The sequence below is a fragment of the Cuculus canorus genome, chromosome 2 (genome assembly GCF_017976375.1).
Source record: "Cuculus canorus isolate bCucCan1 chromosome 2, bCucCan1.pri, whole genome shotgun sequence".
In the NCBI taxonomy this organism is placed as follows: Eukaryota; Metazoa; Chordata; class Aves; order Cuculiformes; family Cuculidae; genus Cuculus; species Cuculus canorus.
In genome coordinates this window covers 120,108,847-120,132,439 of record NC_071402.1, presented here as the reverse complement: position 1 = coordinate 120,132,439, position 23,593 = coordinate 120,108,847, and the positions used below count along the sequence as shown (strand labels likewise).

Below are 23,593 nucleotides of genomic sequence, written 5' to 3'. Positions count from 1 at the left end.
TAACTTGGTCTCCTTTCCTATTTACTTTTGTATGCCTTTATTTATAAATATCTCTTTTTTGTACCCTTTTTGTATGCCTCGCTCATAAAATCACAGCCAGAAGTACAAGCTTTATGACTATAAAACAAGTCATGCCTACCTTGTAGACTGTGTCATCTGCTGTGATGTTGTATTCTATGTATTATCAATTTTACTGTAAGAGGAAAATTAGAGCATGCATTTTCCACATGAAGAAATCAAATGTAATCTAAATGCAAACCACAGGTTTTATTGCACAGTAATATTTGATAGCACTGCTATTACTAATCCCAGCATGACAAGAAACACAGCATAGTTATGAAATTCACAGCTCTCATTTTTTAATGGTCTTTTTTGGTTAGGAAAGCCACAAAGCCAGGACAGATTGCCAGTTATAGTCTCAGACTTGCAGAAGTGTTAGTGAAATACTGTATATTTTACAAATTATTCCAAGCCTGAGTAGAACATATACCCTTCATAACTTTCATGAAAATATTATTGAGTAGCAAAAATAAAATGAGATAATTAGCCATATGCACTAAATACCTTATTATCAGTACTTTTGCTTCCGTAGGGTACTTTATGGAGAATTTGACTTTTTTTTTTTCTTTTATTTAGGGTTTTAACATTAGTAGTGAAAGAAATAAAAGGCAAATGATTGCGTCAGAGTGGATTGCATCTACTTTCCAGGTGGGGAGCATGCAGCCACTGTCCTTGTAGGTTATACAGAACTATTACGATGACAGTGAATGAGGTTCTTTCAGTGGCCCACTAAATGTGTTATATTATAGTAACACCGCATGGTTTTCGTCAGCTTCAGTTAAAGTGCCAGAACTGATTTTATAATACAATGATAACGTAGGAGTATTAGACCGGCGTTACTGTTTGAGGGTACTGCGTGTTAACTGACAGAGACCAGATGAGAATATATTCTACCTTCTTGAGATGTGCAAGTTTTCGAACGACCACTACTGAGCACTGAGTGACTGTGGGTGCAGTCCGTAAAGGCTGAGCCGGACTCAGCTGTGATAAAATCAGTTGCGATTAAAAGTGCATTTAACATGTTTCCCTACGTTTTCTGGTTCATGCCCAAAGAACCCTTGCTATCTATAGTTGTTCTCATGATGTATGTTCTCCTTACCATGTCTGCATATGCTCTGTATAGTGACGATTATCAAAGCAGACCCACGACCTGGGATGCAAAATTAGATGCAAGTAGGACATGTTATTGCAACTACAGGGGGAATCTGGAAGCTGTTATTGCCAGAAGAGAAATTTGACTAAAGCCTTGGCCATGATACCCATTTTCAGGTGATAGATAGCATTGAGTATTAATCCTCAAGGGTTATTATGAGCTCATGTTATCCTGAAGCCAGAACTATTGTCCTATCTGATACCTCTTTGGATTGATACTTATTAATACTTAGAATGAAGGATGCTGCCTACCATGTCATGGATACCACTGTTTCCATTTGATAAAATTTTCCTACAAACCTCTCTTTTTGAAGCAGGAATCTAAACCAGGTGTTTACACATCAGACCAAGAGAAAGGCAATGCTGCTACACAGGCAAGCTGTTCTTTGGGGCTGGTCACCGGTCCATGGGCATCAGGTCTACAGCTGTTCCTTAAGTGAGCACTAGATGGGAGAGGAAAAGAGAAGGGAGGAACTTCCTACCATACCTACTCTTGCCTTTTATATATGCATCAATCCAGGTTCTGGGCAAAAATGCGTGCCCCATGTTTACAGTAGACCAGACTGTATGATGATAGTGGCCTCCTGCTTTACAATGTATAGAAAATTTGTTAGCCGTCCTGAGTTGATAGTGCCTTTCTAGCTAGAGTTTTCTTGCCTTTTCATTTAATCTGTTACTGTCTGGACATGCAGTCCTGCTAAGGGGATATTGGCAAGCGATCTGGGAGGAACCGGCTTACTTAAATGATATACGCTGTAGCATAAGATAAAATAAATCAAATTCAGAAGTAGTATCACTGGTACTTATGTACATGCTACTTTGATCATATCTCTTTGGTTCAATGTTATTTACTATTGGTGATAATGGTTTGTCTGCTTTATCTCCTCTGCTCTGTCAGTGGTTTTGCCTCTGTCCATATTCAGTTGTTTCAATTAATAATGTTTTCTGTTCATTGATTTTACTTTCCAACTGGCTGAACTTCAGCTGGCCAGTTTGTGTAGTTTTCCTAAATCTTCCTTGCAAATACTCATCCCTTTCTTCTGAGAGGAAGCTAAGAAATTTTCATTACCTCCGATGACAGTGTCCCCCTAAAGGAGAGAGAGATTTTTGAGAGAGTAAAGTTCTACGTGTCCCACTAAAACTCTCTTTCCTAACGAGATCTTTAGTTTCAAGTAAGCTGTGATTGTGTCTTACTCTTCTCATGCAGTTAGAGCCAGCATTTTGGTTATACTGGTAAAGTTAAAGGGATGGACCACGCTGGAGTTTGGGTTTTGTTAGTTTGTAGTATTAGCTTTCCGTATTAAAGCAGAGAAAACTAAGACCTTGTGTATGTGTGTGTCTGTGTGTGTATTTGCGTGTGTCCTTTGTGATGAGTGCAAGTTAAACCAAGGAACTTTAGGTCTCCCACGTGTAGCATTGTTTTGTTCTGGAAACCTGAAAATCTCTGAAATACTGTGTGTAAGGCTGCTGAAAATGTAACTGTGGACGGTATCAGGTAATACACCCCTGTCCTGTGACCTTTTCAGTCAGTCAGTCAGTCAGTCATGGCATTGTCCTGAACCTATCAGTTCCCCTAAGTATGTGTTCAGCTTGAAAAGTCCAGCTGACCTTGCAGCTTGGTTTACGCATTTATCCATCCACTCATTTTGTTGACGTCTTCTAAAATATGTTCCCCTCATATACTCCTTCTGCTGGTAGATGGTTGTGGGAGCAAGTCCCTAGATCCCAAAAAAGCAAGGCACTATGTGTATATGTACCAGTTGTGCTATTTTTTAACATGCTTTATTTTATCCAAAGTTACAGTGAACGTTGTACAAGTACTTCAAACGTGTTCTCAGAACCTACATCTCTTTTACAGATAGGGCAAACAGCATGTGCTTTGGCTTTTTTCAACTGTCTTCTCCAGCCCTCATCTTCAAAGACAGTTTTTAGCTTTTCTTTTTTTTTCCTTCCATTTAATATTTTTTTCTTTTTTCGTTTTTTTTTTTTCTTCTGTTTTTCTTCTTTCCTGTTCTCTTTTTTGCAATTATTTGTACTCTGGGTCTCCTGGGTTAAGTAGAGAAGAGTGAATGAATGGGACAGTACATAATGTAATAATATCAATTTTTATTTCATTTCATGATTAACATTTTGAAGATAAGTTCAGCAGGCAGTGATTATAATCAGCTGAGAATGTCCAGAATACAAGAGAAAGCAATGCTTGATTATAGCAGTTTACAGTTTTACAGTTAAAGATATGAAAAAATACAAATAGTCCCTTTGGGAAATGAAATGTAATGGAAGTGTGGTTATTAAAAACTAGGTATAATGTACACTAGTTATTACCTATTACTGTAAATCACCATGAGATGCAGGAAACATATCAGATAGATAAAACAGCCTTCTTGGTATATGTTGCCTTATTTTTCAGTGGATATTTTTTTCTTCTTAGGCACTGAATTGATTTGGGGTGTGGAATTCATTTAAGAGCATCTACATTGCTGTTTTCTGAATGGCTATTGAAATGAAGTTGTTATCTGTACTAAACTGTAAGTCATGTTTCCCTGTACCCCCAGGAAAACCGCTTAAAGGGGCAATCACAGACACCAAGTACTAATAGATATTAGTTACTTATAGTTAATGATGTTGCCAGCCTTGTGTATTTCACTTATCTCAAAATGGAAGTGCATGTTGATCTCCATTTCACAAATGGAAAAATTGAGTCAGGTGGAGTTCAAATGACTTTCCTGAAGTCAATAGCAAATCACTGTCAGATCCGAAGATAAAATCCAGCAGCCCCCTCCCCGTTGCCCTACGTGGTTATGTACGTTCTGGAGTGCCTAAGTAATTTTGGTTTATTAGTGCTTTTATGCTCATTTTACAAAGACGAGAGTAACTTCACATCTTTTGGGGTCATTTCTCTGGCATTTGCTAGTACCTTGAACATCACAGAACAACTTGGTTGCATTATGACCACCTGGATCAGTTGAGGGTCTTGCAGTTCTGATATAATTTCTGTTGTTGCAGGTGGAAATAGAGATAGGTACATATAAGTGTATGTGGTTATATCACATCTGTACCATCATTGTCTTCCCTTTTCCTAAGGGTTCCCTGAAATAATTCTTACAAATTGCAAGATTAAATTTATCCTGTGGATTTCAGAGAGTGTGATTGGCCTAAGGAGGACATCCAGCTTCAGCCAGTGACTTTGCATAAATTTCTTGTAATTCCAAGCATACAGTGATGCTGTCAGCTGTTACGCCAAGACTTTTCTTTGATCTGCTAAATGAATATGGATTAATTAGATTAATTAAACAGAAGATAAGTAGAGATAAAGAAGTAGGTAAAGAAGAAAATGATTAACCGTTGTAGCTGTGTGTTGGGTTAGCCTTGGCTAACAGCCAAATGTCTACCCAGCTGCCTGCACGCTTCCCTCTCCCATGAGGCAGGAAGAAAACAGAAGGAAGATGAGAAGATTCATGGGTCAAGATAATGACAGTTTAATCGGAAATGCAAGAGATGTGCATGCAGGCAAAGAAAAAAAAAAAAGTAATTCATTCACCACTTCCCATCAGCAGACAGATGTCCAGCTGCTGCCTGGAAAACCAGGGCCTCATCGTGCATGGTGGTTGCTTAGGAAGACAAACACCTTAACCAGGAATGTCCTCCCTTCCTCCTCTGTTCTCTGAATGTTTACTGCTGCACATGACATCACATGGTCTGGAATATCCTTTTGGTCAGTGCAGGTCAGCTGTCCCGGCTGTGTCATCTCCCAGTCTCATGCTCACCTCCAGCTCATTCACTGCGCAAGGGTGCTGCAGGGCAGAGTGGACACGAGCGGAAGTCTTACTGTTGTGGAAGCCCAGCTCCATTGTATGAGTTGCTGCAGAGAAAACTAACTCCATCCCAGCCAAACCCAGTACAGCAGCTAAAAGAGGTTCCACAGCTCTGGAAGGTTGGACAAATATTTTACTTTCTTAAATTATTGAAAGAAAAACCCACCAAAATCAACCAACCAAAAAAGCAAATCCCCAAGTCCCTCCTTTTCTAAGGAGCAAACAGCAGCAGGCTAACAATAGCTATTCATAACACTAAAATGATGAAGAGAGCATTGAGCAAATTGGATATTAACAAATTGTGATGAATGGAATACAGTCTGGACATCTCTGGAAGTTGAGTAAGGAAATGGGAACATCGGAGCCTCCCTTAAATGTCACATGCTGTAATGGCAAAAGAACTGTGGGTGGCTGGAAAGAGATTGGGATTACAGAATATGAGGATTTCTGTCAAATAAGAATGTGTTCATTTCTGAGAAGAAAAGCAAAGGTGAAACTGGTAGAGACATTTTAATTAGCTTATGTGCCAGTGTGGGTTTTGTTTGTTTTTAATGAATGTCTTGATCCATGATGTGGTTATAGAAAGGCCTATGTTTGGGCAGCTAGCAAGGGAAGGCAGTGGAAAAACCCTATCGCTTATTTCCAGGCACTTACTTAATTAAAATACAAAGCAGGCAATATGGTCTCTGGATTTATTTTTCCCATGTAGTCTATAAGCAATAAGCTGAATTGCAGAACAAGAAAGTATGCTGGCACCTTCTTATCTTGACCTTTGAGCTGCTGCTTCTCTGAGATGAATGTACTTCAGGCTCAACTCTAAGATGTTGAGAGCTTTGTGTCTGCCTAACCTCAGCTGGGAATATCTCTTGCAGGTAGTCTTTAAATCTTACTGGGAATAGTAAGCCTTGAAGTTCATTAGCATGCTAGTGTTTGTTTTCGGTCCCACTGAGGTGACATGCAGCCTTGGGTTCCCCTCGTGTGGTATAGTCACCTCTGTCCTCGCTAACATCTGAAAATAAATTAGAGTTGTTTACTGGTCTTTCTGAATGTTCTTCTTCTATGGAGAAGTCATGGTTTGTAACTTTCCCACTGCTGGCTCCGGGAATCAGTAATTCCAGCTGACTAACCACACAAGCTGTGGTGGTCTCATTGTGCCCAGGTCTCTCATTCTTGCCTGTGCCTTGCTGCTTGGCGAGCCTGACTTCCAGCCTCCAGCCGCCAGCCCTATGTGTGCCTCTCGTAGTTGGCATTTGTGGCTGTGAGGGGAAGAAAGGAACCATATGAAGAAGTGCACGGTCCATAGCTGGGATTTCTGTCCCATGAATCTTGGAAGCTGTTAGGTGCAAGTAGAATATTGCCCTCTAATGAGAGCTGCTCTGTAGGTGTGGAGAACTTATGGTTGTGAATTATATATTCTTTTCTTTTTTTTTATTTCGTTTTTTTCTTAGGATTCCTTCACTGAGCTTTGAGAAGCTGCAGTTGTAGGGATTACTTCACTTGATGTTTACAACCCTGGCTCAAACCAGCTTTGGAGTAGCTGCTTGGTACCAGAGTGGGGGTTGCAGTGGCAGCGTGTGCTTGCCCCGTGGGCCAGCACTGGCCGTCCCCTTCTGCCTGGGAGTCCAGATTCTAGAGTTCCCAATGGGCTCACGTTTCAAAAATAATAAAAACAGTGATAGATGACATATGATGGGTTTAAGTGTTAATTGTGTAATTAATGAATTAAAATAAAGGGTTTTTTGTTGCTAAGTTTAAAATAAATATTAAAACAACAATTAGATTTTAAATTTTTTTTTTTACCCATAACGGTGTTTGTCATAGTGAAATATCAAGTATTTCTATCGTCTAAACAAATCTGAACACATTTAGGCTTGCTTCCATTTGTTGTGACCTGTATTTATAGTAGGAGAGAGCTGGGCTTCTTTTAATGTCTGACTGAAGGCTGTTCTGGGCTGGAAACTGCTGAAGTGGATTTGTATAAAATTTAGTTCTCATGTGTACAATTAATTGAAATGCAATGCAACTACAACCAACCTGTAAAGAAATACATGGGACACTTATGAGAAACAGCTGTGATTTAAGCGGAGGCTAAGATCATGGTTTCTTTGTTTCTGAGGACCTAAACTGTCTTGCAAAACAAGATGTCTTTAGAGGCTGTATACACCTGCATTTCAGATACATCCTAGAAGTCTAAGTGCCATTTCTTTGCTGGGAGCCTCAGCATGCAGCCAGGTGGAGTGCATTAGCAGGACCGTTTCATCCAGGTGAGCATTGTGATGGTTTGGAGGACTCACCTGCCGGCTGGGTTGACCTTGGGCACCCTCAGTAGGCAAGTGGTGAGCCCACCACAGGGGAGAGGTGCTTCACTGTGACCCTGTAGTCCCCAGGAGATGCTTCCACGGGTCTGAATGCACTTGATCCAGGTACCTGTGAAACAATTTGGAGTTACATATCTGCTGAGCTTAATGCAGGACAGATTTTTGGGTTTGCTTAGTGCAAGACTTAGAGCTTCAGGTGAGTTTTCAGAGGTCTGCTCATCACCTCTGTGGCGGAGAGGCTCTGTGGGGCCAGGAAGCCCTGCCTGCAGCACTGCAGTGTGTCATGCATTGCTGTAGGTACACACCAGCAGCAAATGACTCTGTGTTTCCTACCATGCATCAGGGAGGTGGCAAGGACAGATCTGCTTCTTGGCAGAATCTCTTTAAGTGGTTGAGTGCTTTAGGGAAGAGAGGACTCGGTGGATCAAAGGAGTCTTTTGTCCATATGAAGCCTACTGCTTGAAGGCCACAGCTGCTCAGGAGGAGAACTGCAGTTGTTCGCAGGAGCAGCCCTGGGTCAGCATGTGAGCCCTTGCTGCCCCACAGACCCTGCTAGTTTGGATGGTCAGGGGGCTGGACACAGACATAGTTGCTAACACTTGCTGTTTTAAGTAGTTGTCATGCTGTGGCTTGTACCTCTGGGTCAGCCCCAACCTACGCTTCCAGCATTACTCCTAGGCTCTCCTAACCTTTGCAGTTGCCAACAAAAACTTTGAAGCCACCGAAATTACATGCAAAAGTGTGTGCTGAAGTAGTGTCTTTTATTTAGTCACTGGTGTTGGTTGCTGCCGTGTTTCTGTGATTGCCTGTTCATTTTAATATCTATATGATAACACTTGCAAAAGAAGTTGCTATAAATAGCGATCACATTAAGGAGTCACAGAAGGGTGAATATCCTGGAAAGCTGTGAGTTGGAAGTAAGTGTGCACTTTCAGAACTTACTCCTCGTGAATGGCTGCAATGAACAGAGGAACGCACATCGGTGCCTCTGTGTAACATTTGAAGTGTATTTTCATTTCCAGAATGTGTTTTGGTTTCCATTAATGGGTTTTTCTATTCTCTCTGATAATTATACGTATGTGCTTCTGTAGCCTTTTGATCCTAAAATGAACCTTGTGGTGGAGAATATGCAGGTTTTACTGTTGGTGTCTGAAAAGATCAAAATGCTGTTCAGCAAACCTGTGGAGTTTGTGGGTTCTTGGTTGGTTGGGCTTTTTTTTTTAGTGTTGTAGTCTCTGTGCTGTTTTTTGCCTCTTTATTGGGAAGTTTATGGAAAAAAGTTGTTTTATTGTTAATTAGAAATATAAAGACCTTACATCTGGTTTTTTTGTTACCTTTGAATTTCAGGATGGTGGCTGGAAGGATGGAGGTTAATGTTTAATGAAAAGGTCCTTTATTTAAAATGCTAATTAGCCTTTGAAACAAAATAGGCTTTAAACAAAACCAAAATCTTTCCAGACATTTCAGATGAGCTTACTGCTCCCCTAAACCCTTGTCTTCCTCTCACTGGACTTTCCTTATTGTCTTTCACCATCTTCTCCTGCTCTGCTTCTAAGAACCTTCCAGCATATGCAGCTCCTCAGTGCTCGGCAGAAACCACAGGGCAAAAACCTCTATCCCCTTTCTTTCATGGATAAATACAGAAAGCCTGAGGTGTGTACTGAAGTGGAGACACGCTTTTCCACATACTGGCGTGCCATTTTTCTTTCTTCTTTTTTTTTTTTTTGCATGAAGAAAGGAGGTCTATAAGAAGACCTAACAATGCCCTTACTGTTCTGTGAGAAACTGCCTGGCTATGTCTTGTTTTATTTGGCCCTCACTGAATGGCAGTTTCATTTATGTTTTGGGTGTTTGGCAGATATTTTATCTTTGTCAGACTTCACTTTTAACATTTGTTTAGATTACTTGTCACAACACTTTCCATATTTTTTTTTCAGACTCTTAAGATTTCAGTCAGCTTTGACGTTGCTTAGAAATGATTTTTAGTATTTTTGAACTTGCTTCTTACCTCTTGCCCCTTTTTGAGCCATCCCAGTTGAGTTGAGTGATTTCGTTCCTTTTTCACGTGTTCCCTTTGGTGCTGCACCATTATTTTCAGCCCCTGACTCCATTGGTGGTGCTGTAAACATCACCTACATCCTGTGAAGAATAATGAAAATACTACTGTTACATTTGTAGAAATCTGAATGCATCTATTTTACTCCTCCTCGCGTAGTACATAAGACAAGACCATGCTGCCTGCTTTCAAAAGCTGTGTTTAGATCAGGAACATCCCTCCTCACTGTTTTGCCCGAAGGGTGATAGTATTTGTTTTCTTTACCTATGAGGAGATCCTGCAGACGTTCAGCAATGCTTTTCTGAGCCATCAGTCCCTGGCAGCACCAGAAGCCCTGGGGTAAGGGTTCTTTGTGCCGGGTTTTGCCAAATGCTGTCAGCTCCGTACTATCTCTTTGGTATTTGTGAAGGGCAGATCACATGCAAATACAGTTTGGTCGTGGGATAGAGACCTGGTTCCACTTGTTGCCTGCCCGTGCAGTGTAATCTCGGCATTGAGCTCTTTGGAAGGCTCTGCGGTAAGAGATGAGGTAGATGGGCTGAGGCTTCCCAGCTCTCCAGCAGCAGCTGTTTCTGTTTATTTAATTCCTCCTTCAGCCTGAATCTCAAACTCCAGACAGATTCTTACTGTTTCTGCCATGCCTTTTGACTCTATGTAGGTAGAACTGAATGGGGAATGTAATTTTAAGTGAAAAAACTTGAAGTGTGATGCTATTCACACCATGTTGTTTAAAAATCAGAATTAAATATTATTGCTTGTAGCTATTCCTTGTTCAGGTGTTCTGTCACAACTGATTTCAAAGGGATGTTTTGCTTGCTCTAGCCTTATCTGCAGAATTAGGGTTTGGAGGGTTGCCATCATCCAAATCTGTTTGAACACATACTCTTTTGTGAAAAGTTTTTTAAAGTTGGACGTTACGTTTCTGAGCTGCAGATGCTTTGGTTTGGCAAAAGGCAGTTTACCAGAAGTAATGTGAAGGCTGAAATAACTTAGTCTAATACTTGCCCATGCTCTATTCATTTCCATGCTTGACCTGACTTGCAAATGAAGGCATATGGATGGGCATGGTGTGAATGAAGTAAAAAAATTACAGATGTTCCACCTTTTCCAGAAATCTTGGAGACAGCTCTCAGACTTCAGCCAGCATAGATGACTCATAAGTGACCCTAAAGCCAATTAGAGGTCAAGCAGTGGGGCAAGGTGCCCAAGAGCTGCTCTCCCTGCTTGCCTGGAGCTTCTCCCCTTAGCTGCTTGCTGTGGACCAGTTGAGAGGATGGCAAGCAGACTGGTAATGGCTTGATATTTACAGAGCCTAAGTGTTTACACGCAGATGCAAATATATTTTCTAAGGTGACTTGAGTCCATGTTACTATCCTTCTGCTTTCATTTGGAAACTGGCGTTGTTTGTCTGGGGCTCGGATGGAGCCCTCTCAGTAGTGTTTAACTGTCAGCTGCTGTTATTAATTGATGTAATTGTTTCTTTACTAATATTTACCTAGGGTTTTAACATGGAAGTTACTTTACAGATAATTCTAGTGCAATCTTAGAAGAAGTCAATGCTTTAATTAGAGAAATGACTTGGTACTCTTGAGTTGTTATTCACAAATTGATTTTTTTTTTTCCCTACCCTGAAAAGTGCTTGCCCTGAAATCTAAGGAAGTCGTTAACTAGATGGGTGACATTCGGAGAAGTGTATACTAGCAATTAAGATGGACAGGTATATTTGACAAAGAAACTAATATTTGTCTTGAAGGAAACCTTGAAACATTTTGGGCAGGGGAAAGAATTTGGAGGCATTTCTGCCTTCTCCAAGCCTCCCTCGAGCCTCTGAAAAGTCACAGCATTATACTGTGTTGAGGAAAAACAGAGCAGCAGGGACTCTTGAAGGTGAGGTACATCCACTTAACTTTTCTTCTACTATGCTACAGTAGAACTTATAACTACACAGGATCATTCAGGGAAAATGAGTGAGTTAGTTAAAAGCACAGTTGAATATTATTTTAAGCTGCACGCTGGTGATGTTGAAACTCGGCGCCTCTCAAATCTGCTAGGGCCAACAGTTTTGAGGATTGAAAACATATGGAATATATACAGAAGATATCTGCAATGCCTGGGTATTATTTAACATTATTTGTATTATTCAGGCTAGCAAAAACAAACAGAAAGACCAAGAGAAAATATCCTGTTACAGCAATAAGCCATCCAGTAGACAGTGGGAGTTGGAAAGAAATTTTATGGGAAAGTTTTTCTGTAATTGCTCTCCTAGAGATTTCTTCATCCTTTCCCTGAAGCATCTGATGCTGGCTGCTGTCAAATGAGAGGTTGCTGAACTAAATGGACTATTAATCTGACCCAGTACAGCAATTCCTGTGTTCCTATGTTTACAAGCGGGCTTTGTCTTCTGAGGGTAGTCTCTCTGGAATAAACCCTTCATTGGAGGCTGGGGAAAGGAAATTGTCCAGAAGCTTTTACACTGTTGCTATGTAATTTTGTATGTTGTTTTGAAAAAGTGTGTCCTTTACTTTTTTCCTCCCCTTTTACGTGTATACATGTTTTAAATTATAAAATTTAGCTTCCTGTTTGATGCATTTGCTGTTCGGTAATATTCAGGACCATTGAGTAACATAATTATTCAGAATTATGTGCTTTTAAAAATTGAGGGACAGTAATTTTTTTGGTTGGCTGGTATATGGCTAAATGATGGGTTCTGTTCAGAAGGGTGTGAACTGCATGCTTTCGTCACCACTTGCCAGACCTGCCAACATTTCTGTTTCTTCTTTAAAAGTGGAGAATTTCTTAAAGGAGAATATGTTATTATTGTGGTTGTTATTATTCAGGACTGGCGATGTTCTAGTGAACCCAACTTTCTACCTTCCCTCATTTTTAATACAGAATGTTCTGTTTCACTTAACCCGAAGTAGTTCAGTGAGTAACCTACCTTTGCGGTGAGGCATCTGAAACAGAGTTGTAATGCCAAGGAATTATGTTCCTTGGGTTAGTTGTGTAAATCTTAAATTGGGTTTCCGTATTTTTCAGAGATTTAAGACCGAATGTGACACTTGAGCTGTTTAATTCAGATCTTTTTAGGATGTCGGACAATATTGCTTCGTATAGATGACATTCAGTTCTCCTTACTGCTTTAAAAGGTGCCTTAGAGACATGAGATACAAGTGTGCTTTGTTTCACCCAGAAAAATGTGAACTTCATATAGGGAGAATGTGTTTCATTTCCTTACCATGTGTCAACAACTGGATCCTAAACCTGTGTTTATCAGATGCAGAACTGGTTTTAGAGGATTATCACAAAATCAAATACTAGACTGGAATTTAAGTTCTCACTATAACATTTCTCAAATTTTTGTATTGCTTTACTTTTAGGCCATTTGGTCTTTGATACTTAGATCTGACGTGCCGAGGCTATATTTTTGCATTCTTCTTTGTGCAAGAGAATAAATATTTCTTTCCATTTCAAAACCCTTACACTCTATTAATAAAGACAATACACCTGATTTTTTAATTTTTTTTTTTATTAAGGCCCATCATTACTGTTCAAACACGTGCAGGAAAAACTTGTCTTAGCTCACACATGGTAAAACCATAATGTAGATGTATTACTGTGGTTATGGAAAGTGGTAAAGGGGAGGAGATCCTATGGTTTTCTTTAACACATGAACTCCCATTATTATTTCAAGAGTATATATCTTGTTTTTTTAATGTCTGTTATTAAAAAATCTACACGTTTTTGTCTTGCAAAAACAGTGCCAGAGTGGCTGCATGAGTGAGAGACCTAGTCCATGTCATAAATGCAGCTATTTAGACAAAGGAATTATCTAGAGGGTGCTTTTTCTCAGTCGTATCTCTTCCATCTCTTGCTATATTAGAGCTCTGCATAATTTTTCTTGGAATGTTCTTTCATGTGTCATTCATTCGTGTGTTGCTTGTAATACATCTTGAATTTCTTAGTATTCCATGCAATTTAGTAACTTTTCATTTTAAATAATTATTTTAAGTAGGATTTTAAGAGGGTTTTTTTTTTCAGACCATTGTCACCATGAGTTTCTCACAGCAGACATGAGCTTTGCATTCATGAAAAGGATATCTTCACATCTGTCATCAAATTAAGCAACAGTGACTGTACCCAGCCTGTTCATTTTTCTTCCCACTTCTACTCCCTCCCCCCTCCCTCATAAACTCAGATATGCAGTGCGAAGCAACCATGGTTCTCCCTACAGCGATGGGACACCATGCTGGAAACTGGAAAACTTTGTCTTAGGATCCATATGAGCAGAATAATCAAGAACCATGGCTTGTATAAAGGAAGTGACAGCCTTTATGAAATTCACTTGTTTTGAGAGATTATTTCCCTTAGGTGGCATCTTTATTGCATTCTCTTGCTTATGCTTTGTTTTGAGAACACTTAAACGCTTTTTGTTCCGCTTACTTGTGATTTGCTTTAGCCTGTGGTACTCTGTGAGATCCCATATAACGAACAATTGCCAGTTAGTACAGACAGCACTAGCTGGGGAGAAGATGTAGTCAGGATAATACTGTGTGCTTGAACCAACACATACCTTTCACCCATCTCTGACTGAACTATTCTGCTTAATGATTTTTTTGCCCAGTTATAATCAGAAAAGTCATGAGTGAATGCCTCTACCTTACTAGCTAAGATCCTCTTTTTATTTTTCCCCTTTCTTTGTTTTGTTTTGTTTTTTTTTTTCTCCTTAGGTTTTAATTCAGTTGCTCACCCAACATGTGCATCTGTTGAAAGAACTTCAGCTGCTGTTAGAAAAGCACTTTCTGTTGTGACATGTCTGCTTTGACATTCCCAATTCAAAGATATGCTCTACTTGGCTGTTGGTATTTGCATGGTTAAATCAGGTTGTCTTATCACCCTTGGGCATCCAGCTGGGCTTCCCAGCTTCTAGCTTCTCACTCCTCTGTGTCCTTTGCGGTGTATCGGGGTGCTGGATATCCTGACTTGTGAAGAGCTGCTGTCCTGAAAGTCATGGAGGAAGAATCTTGATATGGTTATTCTGCTGCAGTGGAGGAGGGCGATTACCAGACACCCAACAAAGGTGGTCTGGAAACTGTACCTGCCTGGCTATCTGGCTCTGGAAATAATAACAAAAGCAGAGTATTCGGCAGAGTGACTCAAACTACACTGCTTGGTAAGCACAGTGGAAGGATAGACAACTATCTAGCACAACCAGCACAGTTGGTGGTGTCAGTACAGCGAAAGGGGTGTGTGCTGGCTTGTACTCAGCAGATTCTGCACTTGACTCCTGGCGTGCAGGAGGAAAGTGGTGCTGGGAGCTTTGAGAGCATTAGTTCTGTTACTGGTTCGTGTTTATTAATGCATGTACAATATGTTGGAGGTTGCAGAAATGAGCATCCTGTTCCTGAGACTGAGTATCCTCGCTGCTTGTGGTGGTTCACAATTGGTTGGAGGATGCGCTGCTTGACTGTGCCCTGCCTTTCTCCAGCTGGAGTCTTGTGGACTGTTAGTCAGGCAACTGCAGCAGCTCCTATGAGATTCCAGATGCTATTGAGAGCTTTACAGTTAACTCACATCTCATGACATGACTATGAAAATACTCACTGTTACTTTCTTGAATGCTTTCAAAATTAATAATTTTAATACATTACTTAGCGAGTGAAGCTGAAAGGTTAGTAACTGTGATGCATTCAGAGGCCAAATGCTGCCCTGTTGCATTGAGGTTAAACTGTTTATGGCTAAAATGCTTAAATGTGACAGTGGGTTTGGGCAGGTCTAAACGCTGTATGGTGGCATCTTACCCGCCTCCATCGCTAAGCATCTGTGTGCAACTTCTTTGTGCACGGTTCATGTGAAGTAATTCAGGCTAGTTTCCCACTCCACAGAAGTGGGGAAGCTATCTTGCATTTACCAGTGGAAAGGTACTTTCAGAAATGGGCTTGTTGGGAAAAATTGCTGTGATTAATTCACACACTTGCTTTTTCTGCAAGCATACCTTTGTATTGTATCAGAAGTACTTTGCAGACTGACGTATGACATGAGTCTCCCTGAATTTTGTCAGTGCTTAGAATCCTGTTAGGTGGCTTTTTGGAAGTGAAATGTAAGGTTGTAGTTCACATTGGTCTTTCTGATAATGTATTGTGTACGTCCAGCACCTCTTGCAGAATAATTCTGGGACATAGATCTTCTGAGTGTGTTAGGATGTGGAAAAGATGTGCTTGTTTTGTCGCTACCATGATTGATAATTGCACTTCTGTCCTTATGACCTGGCTGATAAGGTTTTGCAACATTTTCAGATGATTCAGAAGACGACTTTGAAGGTGCCTACATGTGCAGTGTTATCTCAGCGTATTAGCATTTTGCAATTGCTTTATTGGCTCCCTGTTAAGCAAAATATTGACAATAAAAATGCTATTTTTGTTCTGGAGTCCACTCTGTGGCTTTGTCCCCTCCTAGTTAATGGCTGCACTTGTTCCTAATCTTGCTACTGTATTGCTCCTGTGACAGGGAACTGCAGAGAACAGAGATTTTAAAATAAATGTTGATAATCTCCACCAGCCCTCTGGCATATTCTGCTGACCCTAGGGGAGTCTTACTGGAAATATATTGGAACTTGTGATATATAATAAGTGAAAGTTCAGGGGCCTGGAGTAGACAGCAGAAATGTCGTCTTCTCAGTGAAGTAGGACTGAAGACACTAATAACTCGGAGGAATTACAGAACCCTTCAGCAGACATACTATTGCACTTGCCATATATAACAAAAGATGATAAATTATGTGTGTTAAGTTATTTTGTGTTAGCACAGTGTCCACACCTCCATGATATTAAGATGATAGATGTACCTGTAGTCCAACAGACTGGTATTCAGAAACGAAGTTCACAACCAGTGCTTGAACCTTATTTTGCCTGTATTCCACCTAGATCACCCTCCTCACTTGAAAAAGAGGTGCAGCAAGGATACAAACTTCTCTAGTTCCAAGGAAGAAGAATTTCCAGCCTTGATGTGAAAAAAAATTGGACTGCTAACAGATTGAACCTGCCTCCTGAAAAGCATCTTGCCTCCTGACTCTGCCTGGGGGATTGAGAAGCCTGGATCATAATTTCACAATTTGGGCACATCCCTAACAAAATCTTCTTTCAGTTTTCTCAGACAGCCTCCTGAATAAACATTGCACATTTTTCTTGGTGAATCCACATGCTCATCCTAACAATAACTTTAGATTACTTGAGGGAGCAGATTTTTTTTCTTCACAGTAAAATGGACTCTCAGAATCCTTCTCTATGTGGCATATGAAGTGGTGTGCTGAATTCGGACAGAGCCCTTTACTGTGGTGCATATTTTACAGATTAAATAGCATTTTATTCTCTTCATTTACCTCAGTGACTATGCTGAAGTCTTTGTTTCTTTGCGTAGCGTGTGAACATGATGTACTGTACCGACCCTTCTTCAGTGCCTTTCCCAGTAGCACGGCACAAAAAATACTCTGTTTACCGGTTGTCCGGATATTGAACAAACCATAAGTGGAAACTGAAGCTCTAGAGATTTTTCTTCCTTAAATTAGTGGTGAAGGCAAGTCTAATGCCATGATTGATAGTTGTGGTTAGGCATCTAGGTTTACCAAATTTGACTAATAGGTTCCATCCTCTGTGCCACTAATGAGATCCTGTATGGGTCCATATGGATGAATACTACCCAGCTGATCTTAGGGAAGGGGATGGTGTGCTGCTTTGCGTTATTTTGGTAGTGCTGCTAAGACCAAGACTACTCAGGAAGATATCTCTAAGGCTGAGCAGACAGATGAGACTTGCTTCTCTACTGGGACATTCGTCTCTACCAATATCTTTCCTGTTCAGTGAAGGCTAATGATGATGTTGCAAATCTGAGTTGCCCTATTCCTTCCCAATATTAGCACATAACGACTTTACATTATCTACACGGATGTATGGATAAAGCATAGCCATCAACACAAATATTTTCAGCACCCACCTTTCATAGAGCATTTGATGAGCCTCTGTCCTGACTTGTGGCTTCACTGGTGGAGGTTTTGAGGCTGGCATTTGCTTATGGTCACCAGTAAGTCACCACTGGTCTTGCATGTCTGTGCTCTCACTTAATGAAGTATCTGTGGTTCACATGCAGTGTTCATCATGACCACAGAGTGTTGGCCTCCCAAAGAGATGTAATTCTCTGTCAAGGAGCTGCTCTCCAAAGTTGCTTCCCTCTTCAGCTTTTGAACAGATGAAGTACTCCATTCTTTTAATGATTCCCAGACCACCATCATTTACTAGGGATCTTCCGTCTGTCACCAAAACAATAACATCACTTGACCCCTCTTACTGATCTCGAAGGCCTCTTAAAGGTTATAAACAGCCAGTATAAAGCCTTTTTAGTAGTTGCGGTAATGGTAAGTGCTGTATTTGCCATTGGTCACCATGACATGTTTCCCATCAGCTAGAAGGCTAAGGGTGAACACTCTGAGAGCGTGCTTGGGAGTCTTCAGATAGATTCTCCACACCCTGCTAGCTGTAACACCACTTGGGAAGAGATTAGCATTCTTGTAAACATCTGCACATATCATAATATTGGATGACGTTACTGAACATAGACAGCAGGATATGGTTTTCCTTGCTTACTCAGTCTCCCCTCCTCTGGCCTCCCATCTCTTTCCAAGAGCATTCCTCGCAAAAGCTTGCTTTGACTGGGAATCAGTGTGATGGTATCTTGAGGTGCCTTGAAGCCACAGTTGAAGATCAACTAATGCCAGTTAAGGGCAAGAGTTTCAAGGGAAGATCTTTTTGCTGCACAGGAAGTGTATCCTATTCTGAACTTAATCAGAGATCAGCAATGCTACCTGTCCTTTATAGGTAGTTAAGTATGCTGTCAGTCCACGGTGCTACTTGTATCTTCCCAAATCTTAGCAGTATGTTTGTGCTGGTTGCAGTTCCCCCTTGCTGTCTGTGGTTCTTCTCTGTCTTGGTAGGAGCAGGTAGGATCGAAGCAGTCTGGTTGGACACGTGACCATGAAGGATGATTTGGGTCGCAAAGTCCACTCTAGTTTTTCTGATCTGTAGGGAGAAACTGTGCAGGAACAAAGGAAAAAATGTAGTCAGAGAACAAGACTAAAGCAGTAGGCATAGCACCATGGAGGGTGGGAAAAGCTTATTACTGCGGTTTCTGGTAATATGTGACTTGGGTGACCGGCCTACTTTGTAAGAGCTGGTTTGGCTGGCTGCCCTGTACTGCATAATTGAGCATCATCTGAATTGTGTTTGATAGAAGTGCTTTCTGTATTTTTCCCTTCGAGTTTGGGGTTTGGTCTTGAAAATCTCTGATTTCCTAAACCTCTGTAGCCCATGTCTCTCATTTATGATAATCTCAATATGGAATTGCTATTTCACATACTTAGAAACATTGAAAAGGATGAACAGAGATGACAGTGCAATAACAGAAGTTTTGATACAACTTGAAAGAGCAGTTTTAAGTGTTAAGAAATACCTTTTAAAGTACAGTGGAAATTGGTGTAAAAGTTTACTTCAGCTCATGGAGAAGGAAGCTCAGTTACCCTTTTTTTGATTTCCATAAAAGAAAGAGAACTTTTCTTGATGATCCATTGGGATTTTTGAATGTGGCAGTATAACTAAGGAATGTATTTAGTTACAAAGCAGGTTATCCTATATACCAGCACAAAATGCACTCAAAGCCCTTTGAATTCTCTGCAGAAAACTGCAAGAGAGTCCTTTATAGAAGTGATTGAAAGTCCCTGCACAGGAAATCAACTTCTCATCCTGTACATAAACATGAGCCAGTTCTGCTCTATCTGGCTCTCAGGGCAGTACACACAGTAAATTGTTAACCCCATCACCTGACCTAACCATTTATCTTTACTTCTCAGTATAGTTTTGGCAACTGCTGAGTAATGAAAGAAACATGGAATGCGGATAGCTGTGGAGAAAAAAAAAAAAAACAACAACCCACACACCCCCAAAAAACCCTCCACTCCACACCTCAATTACAAACAGCCTTTTAAAACAGCAAACAACAGGAGAAAATGCAAAATTGCTTGATGCAGTGGAAAGATCTTAAATATGATTAGTATAGAACAGAATTAACATCTCTGTAGGATAACAGACGTGAGGCATGGATTTTCAGTCTTTCACATGTCTTAATTATGCTAGTATTGTGCTAGCACAAATAAATTAATAACTCCCCTGAACCTTTTGGGTCCAAATAACTATAGTGCCTTTCAGATTTTGAAATGTAATCTGAGTGTGTTTTTAATGTTATATGTTACACATGAAGGTTGGCTGAAATAGGTTATACTACTTATAGAGTATTGTTCTCATATGAGGATTCAGGCTGTGTACTCACAGCTGCTACTCTCCAACATGGACTCTCAGTTCCACTAAAATCAATAGCTGGCACAGCAGGGTACTGTTGTATGGTGTGTAAATAAATGGGTGTCATTGTGTCTCACTCACCTCCTCCTCCCCCTCTTTCAGATTTAGATTTTCTATTTTTCAGGCATACATCAGAGTGTGTTTGCAACGTAGGCAATCGAAAGCATAGCTGCTTTGGGAAAAAGAAGCTTTTTTTTCCCCTCCTTTTTTATACTTCCCAATTGGATTTTCAAATAAACAACAGTTGCATTAATGATATTAATTATCTCCTAACAGTCTCGGTCAGGAAAAAACAAATAAAACAGAAATCCATTTTGCAAGTGTCAGCTTTATGACAAAAAGGAATTCACAGTTGCCCAATAGACAGCTATCCTACACAGCAAATGTAGGAAAAATGTCATAGTAATAGTGTCTTAATTCTGTTACAACAATTTATCTTCCCTTCTCCCATAAGTCTTGCACCTATAGATGAAAATATATGACAGTCGTGGTTCTGGGATGTAAGAGCTACAGATCTGCTTTTCAGTAAACTGACTTTGAAGTTCTGTTTCATGTATTTTCTTTTTTATTCATGCGTCTGGTCATATAGAGTGGTTTACTTTTTTTGGCTGCAGACTTGGCAGATACAAAATGCAGATGTTGTTCTTCTGACTTAAGCTGCTATTTTAAGCTATTTGGCCAGCGGTTGAAAATTTTAGGCTCGGTTGTTTATTTGCTTATCATCAAAGTGATTTTTGTCATATAATTCATATGCAAGTATTAGCTTTCTATGTTTACTTTCAGAGTTTGAGATTAACAGTATGGTCTTATTTTTTTCTTTTTCTTTCCTTTTTTTTTTTTTTAAATCAGCATTCTCTTTTGATTAATAATACAGTAGAATATGTTATGCTTCAGAGAGCTTTTATTTGCCAAAAAAACCCTCCAGCCCAACCCTCACATTGTGCTGTAGTGTTTTCTCTTTAAGAAAACCATATCTCTCTCCAGATGCCTGCATCTCTTTGATACAGAAGGGTACACTAAGTTCCATCTATAAACAGAATCCACTAATTAAGAGTAATTGCTTCGGAGATTGGTACAGACTATTCAGCATCAGATGCATGTTCCTCTCAGATATCCATTAGCCTCTAATAAGATAATGCAGATGTGCCAGTCTGTTTCCTGTTTCCTTCTATTGTACCTTTATTGCCGTATATGGACCAATGGGATGGGCTGAACAATAAGTGGATGTCCTTTTGCTCCCGGAGCCCTTCTCAAAGGAATGTTTGTTATTAGATTGCTTTTTCTGTTTAGTTTCACATCACTATGCTAATAAAGGAAACATAACTCTCCAAAGGTTGGGGTTTTTTTTAACTTCTACCATGCTAACTAGTTTATTGTTTAATTATATCTTGTTGGATAGCCAAGAAAACAAAAATGCAGCATCTCACAGTCAATGAGGACTGGTGGAAAATGGAGTACGCCCCTTTGTGAATTAAAAGTTTCCATGCATTTTCAAGAGTTTAAAGGCAGCATAGTTATCGTGTTGCTGTATCTGACTGATTTACACTTGAGTCATACTAAATCTGCTGAATTATTCAGTACTGCTCAATGCAACACCATCAGCCAGCGTAATAGAAAGCACATGCATAATCAGGGATTTCAGTGCAAACTATACATTAAATACAGTAAGGGTTCTTTAAACTGTGAGATCTTGACTTGTTTGAAAACAGCACTAGAATATGTCTCAAAGCCACCTAATAAATAAGGACTCCATCAACTTTGTCCCTTGGGAAAAAGATGTAAAATATTGTTGAAATGTTTAGCATGCAGTCTTTCTCTGGAATTGTTTTTGTTGCTGGGAAGAGGAGCAACTTGCCTCTCCCTTCATACTGCCCATGCTGCCCTTGCAGTACAGAGGTTCCTGTTTTAGGAGTTAGCCTAAGATTTAAGAGAGGGGGATTTTTGGCTTTGGCAAGAAAATGAACTTACAAGAGACTTCCTCCGTGACCCTGGAAGCTTTGGGGACATCTACGCTGCAGACGGCCAAGCTCAGAGCAGCAAATTCTCCACCTCCCAGCTGTGTGCAGACTATGTCCTCATGTCGGCGTGCCTCTCCTGTGTTCGTGATTTCATCTCCCTACTGTAAAGGAAGAGCAGTAGTGGTTCGCTACGGTAGAAAGGTGTAGGGATGGTGGATTTAGCTTAAAAATTTGCTGAATGCTATAGTCATGGATATCTTAAAATGACTGCTGAATTTTAAACATTGCCGCAGGTAGGGCAGAACTCCCCAGTGACCTTTTCAAAGTGAGGGAAGGAAAAAAAAAAAAGCAAAAATCATGCTTTTGCTGCAATATTGACAACTTAATTCCATGCTATGGACAGTTAGAGTGGAGGAAGAAGAATGTGGAACAGGGGTGGTGTTGGCAGGAGGGAGGACAGAGCATCACCTTCCTACTGGTGCAGGACTATCAGCTAAGCCTCCTGGATTGGCTTCTTGCCTATCCAGCTATTGATGTGTGTCAAAGTCACCTAGAACAGTAAAGGGATTTTATGAATTAAAATAAAGTCTTATGCAAGTGCAAAATTCAGAAGGATAAATTATGTTACAATAATACTAACTGTTGTTACTGAATGTAAGCTAAATAGCAATGCAAGGAATGAGAATAAATTCATTTGGTACAGTGTAGGAAAACTGGTAGATGTATGGAAAGCAAAACGATTTTCTATAGTAAAGCCTGTTCAAAATGTATGGGAGATTAGGATACAATGAGAAAAGTCAGGTCACTGTTTATCTGGCGAAATTTGGAGCATGTACGTGAAAATCTGTGGTTTTAAACTTCTGCTCAGCTGCTCAAACATTGAGAAGAAATGTGGAAGGGAGGTACACCTGCTGCATTAACTGAGACTGATAAATATGCTGTCTGGTCTGTACTAGAACTACTGTAGCCTCCTTCCCCTGTGGCCATCTGCTTTATCACTGAAGTCAAGTCAATAAAAGGCCTGTAAAAACCAAAAAGGAGGAATATGTTCAGTCAAAGAAGAGTCATTGGCTGCTGTTCAATGTGATGTAGTGCGCAATGTGATCATCTCTTGGTGAGCCTTCAAAGAAACTTTTCTGTATGATCCTTTTCCATACTGTTCATACTGAGGGCCTTTTACTGATGAACAGTCACTAGGGGCAAATCTGATGGAAGAGGATTTTCATAATATACTGCACAGATTCTCTGCAGTACCTTGATGACAGCCATTCTCTGAAAATGTTGCCTTTTACATACAGGGCAGTTGTCCGTGCTGTTGCCTCACAATGAATGGGTGTTAAACCACCACCAAGATCACTCTGGGCTCAGTTTGTCTTGCTCCTACTGGGATTGCTCCTCAGCTGTGGTAGCTGGCCCTTCCTGTCCTGGTTACAGTAAGCTCATTGGCTCCCTGCTCAAGGGAGTCCAGGTGTAAACTAGAGCAGAGTACATTCAAGATTCACGTAGCGTGGAAAAGAGGGGGCTTGCTTCTGAGCAAGCGTCACACTCCAGAGAGGACATGTTCCTTCAGCTGTGGTATTTTAGTGCTTAGCAAGTAAAAGCAATAGAACATTTTTTTCTCAAAGGTGGCACCTGTACAGGGTCTTACAGTGTATTGTGCTGTGCTGCAGGTTTAGTTGAGCAAGAGACATTTTCATCTTGGAACCATCTGCAGCCTAGACGTCTGTGCTTGATGTCCAATGCTAGAACCCTCTTCAGTGAGTTGCGGGATGTGAACGTGTTGGTCTGGTGACACCTGAGTGAAGTCTTAGGAATTGTCTTTGTTGCCGTGGAACTG

General features: G+C 40.4%; 1 protein-coding gene and 1 long non-coding RNA gene across 3 annotated transcripts in view; one reads left to right on the top strand and one right to left on the bottom strand.

Moving 5' to 3' along the window:
• RARB (retinoic acid receptor beta) overlaps positions 1 to 23,593 on the top strand; it is a 330,118-nt gene that overhangs the window by 109,331 nt on the left and 197,194 nt on the right. The gene's annotated exons all lie outside the window — the stretch shown is intronic.
• Positions 9,354 to 21,881, bottom strand: LOC128851274 (uncharacterized). The gene is made up of 3 exons (XR_008448577.1): positions 21,767 to 21,881; positions 17,388 to 18,479; positions 9,354 to 9,484 (listed from the first exon to the last, which is right to left on the bottom strand). It is a non-coding gene; the product is annotated as an uncharacterized LOC128851274 (long non-coding RNA).